We start from the raw sequence: 3,058 nt of genomic DNA, 5'->3' as shown, positions 1-3,058 counted from the left end.
TCACCTGGACTATTGCAATAACGAGAGAGCAGGCTGCACCCCTCCACTCGTACTCCCTCCGGCATGTTCACACAGCCCCGAGAAATACTTCTAAAACAAATCATGTCAGTTCATTTCCCCACTTCAAATTACCTAATGGCTTCCCATTGCACACTGAATAATATCTAAACTCTGGCTCGCAAGGCCCAATGTGAACTGGCCTTGCCAATCTCCTCTCTTCACTTGCTAACTAAGCTGCAGCCAGACCCTCTGCCCATATACCCTTCGTCACATCTCTTAGTTTATTTCCTTAATATTTATCAGAATCTTGAATTGTTTACTTTTTATTGACTCTACCCCTACTAGACTGTGCTATGAGGGGTTTCTGTACTTTCCACTTTGGTCCCAGGGCTGGTACATGGTAAACCTGAGTCAAAATCTTGAATTCGTGCTAGAACCATGAGAGCTCCTGCTTTCCTTCGGATTTTAACATTAAGCTCCTATAACCTTCATGAATTGTAACCAATTTGTTATTTTGAGGATTAGTGAAAATAGATGTGAAAACACAAGACCTGGCACATAATATTCAGTCAATGCTAGACTAGAATTTAAAATACTGATAAAGCAAACCAGCCTATACATTGTTCCTTGAAAAGTAGTAGAGAAAAATCTGGCCTCCATCTTCCAATCTCGAAAGTCGGCATTTTCTATTAGGGCCCCACTGAGTTGCTTTGTTCTTAGGTCGTTTAAGCACAGGTCTGTCAGCGAAAGTGGATTAGATGGCTACACCTTTATCATGATAAAGTGAGTTGAGTCAGTAACAGCCACCTAGTGGTAAAACCCTAAGAGGCATTCTCTTAAAAGTCATTATGAATACTTTCCTCACCACTATTATTAAATATTCTTTGGAAAGTTCTAGCCAATGAGAAAATGTTTGTTTGTTTGTTTGTTTGTTTTGTAAAGAAATAATTATTTGCAGTATAGCTTCACAGTTACAATTTCAGGCTCTGGAGCTAAACTGCCATTCCTAGCCGTGTGACTTCAGACAATCTCCCAGCTTCTCATGTCTTGTTCATTCATTCAATCGGTATTTACGGAACATCTTCTGTGTGCCAGGCACTTTCGTGGGAATACAGACTGTGCCAACAAAACAAGGTTCCCTGTCCTCATGGAGCTACGTTCTGGTGAGGGAAATAGACAATCAAGATGAAGCAAAACACATACGTTATTAAATAGTGGTAGTGCCAAATAGAAGAAAACATCATAGATAAGAAGTATTGTGATGCAAGGTGGGTGGGTGTCGGGAGTTCGACCAGACAAGGCGTGACTGAGGTGTCGAGTAGAGACCTGAAGAAAATGAGAGAGGAAGCCACACGATTGTGAGAGAAGAGTATTGAGTCTTTTTGGGGGGACAAGCTTAGTGTGTTGAAGAACAACAGGGAGGCAGGCGTGACCGCAGCAGGACGAGTGAGCAGATGAGTCTGAGGGGAACCTGATATTAACCTGATATGAAACCAGATCATGCAAGGCTTTCTAGGTCCTGCTGAGGACACAGGGAGAGGAGAAGCCTCTGCAGAGTTTGGAGCAGAAGGAGAAAATGGTCTGGCTTATGTTTTAACAAAGTCACTCCAATTCCAAAATAAGAATAAGGGTAGAGAAGGAAAAATAGGAATCTATTACAGTAGACAAAATGTGGCATGATACAGTGGCTTGGGCTTGGATGGGACAGTGGAGGTGATGAGAAGCAGCTTTTTGGATATCTTTTTAAAGGTAGGATGACTGGGATTTGCTGATGGATGTGGGCTCGAGAAAGAGAGGGCTTAATGGTGCAGAGGTTTTTGGCCTGAGCAGCTCCAAGGATGGAGTTGCTGTTGCCGGATCTGAGAAGGCTGAGCCGGGCCGGACTGGGGCAACACGCGGAGCTTAGTGATGGACACGTTATGCCTGAAATGCTCGTTAGACTTCAGTGGAGATTTCAAGTAGGTTGTTGGATATGAGCCTGAAGTTTAGGAAAGAGTTTGGGGCTGGAGATAGTAATTTAGAAGACACGGTCTTAAAGCCAAGATGCTAGATGAGCTCACCAAGGGAGTAGGTGTGGACAGAAATTAGAGAGGAGGTCCAAGGGTTGAGGCACTCAACATTTAAAGTGTAGAGAGAGAGGGAAAACTCCAGAGGAAACTGAGAAGGAGTGGGCAGCGAGGAAAAAGCCAGACAAATGTGGCTTCCGGAAGCTAAAAGAAGAAAGTTCTCCAAGGAAGAGAGGATGTGGTCTACCCCGTCAAATACTGCTGATAAGTCAAGTAGAGGGAGGTCTGAGAGTGGACTGTGGGGCTTGACAATGTGGAGGTAATCGGTGATCTTGCTCGATAAGAACAGTTTTGGTGAAATGGAACAAACCCTGATTAGAGTAGATTCAGGAGAGCCTGGGGCTTTAATTAAAATTATCACACTTCACATGGTCAGTGACACAAACACATCGTGAGCCTCCTGATGTAAAATACTGAGGACACAACATGACTCAAAAGTTTAACCTAAATATAATCATGAGGAAATGACCAGATAAATCCAAAGTGTAAAACGTTCTGTAAAACAACTGGCCTTGACTCTTCCAAAATGTCAATTTCACAAAAAGGAAACAAAGGCAGGGGAACTGTTTCAAATTCAAAGTGACTTAAGAGACATGACAATTAATTGTATGTTAATCAATCCTTGATTGCATCCTCGGTTTTTAAAAAATTAAAAGAAAATCGGGACATTTAGAGAAATTTCAATATGGACTAGATATTAAAAATATATCAATTTCAGATTTCCCAGGTGTATGATAATGATATTGTGGTTGTAAAGAAGAATGAGCTTGTTTTCAGGAGATGCATGCTGAAGGGGCGAAGAGTCATAATGGCTTAATTTATATAGAGAAAAAGATAAAATGTGGTAAAATGATAGCAATTAGTAAACTTACATGAAGGGAGTTCATTGCACCCTTCTTTCAACTTTTCTATAGGTGTCGGAAGCCAGCCGACGAAGTAATTGAGGGTACCTGAAAGGGGGAGCATGGACTGAGGAAAAGAAAGAAGACAGA

This window comes from Pteropus vampyrus, unplaced genomic scaffold (genome assembly GCF_000151845.1).
Source record: "Pteropus vampyrus isolate Shadow unplaced genomic scaffold, Pvam_2.0 Scaffold60, whole genome shotgun sequence".
Taxonomy (NCBI): domain Eukaryota; kingdom Metazoa; phylum Chordata; class Mammalia; order Chiroptera; family Pteropodidae; genus Pteropus; species Pteropus vampyrus.
Note: the sequence above shows the minus strand (reverse complement) of the source record.